Below are 309 nucleotides of genomic sequence, written 5' to 3'. Positions count from 1 at the left end.
CGGGCACTTTGGCGCCCGAAGCGTCTAACGCCAGAGTATAAATATGGCGTTAGTTGGCGTTAGTTCTGCGTCGAATTTGCGTCAAAAAAAACGACGCAAATTCGGCGCAACCAGAGTATAAATATGGCCCCCAATCTTTCCCACGTGACACAGTTCCAAGATGGAGCCTGTATTAGCTGCAGTGCATGGGACCCTGCCCCTAAGAAGAACAAAGACAGGGAACTGACATTACCCGTGAACTATTTGATTAGAAAGGGCTCCTTGGAGCAAAATAATTTTTTTATAAAAAAATGTATACCATACCTGAAT

The sequence above is a fragment of the Pleurodeles waltl genome, chromosome 4_2, assembly GCF_031143425.1.
Source record: "Pleurodeles waltl isolate 20211129_DDA chromosome 4_2, aPleWal1.hap1.20221129, whole genome shotgun sequence".
Lineage (NCBI taxonomy): Eukaryota > Metazoa > Chordata > Amphibia > Caudata > Salamandridae > Pleurodeles > Pleurodeles waltl.
This window is presented reverse-complemented; position numbering follows the sequence as displayed.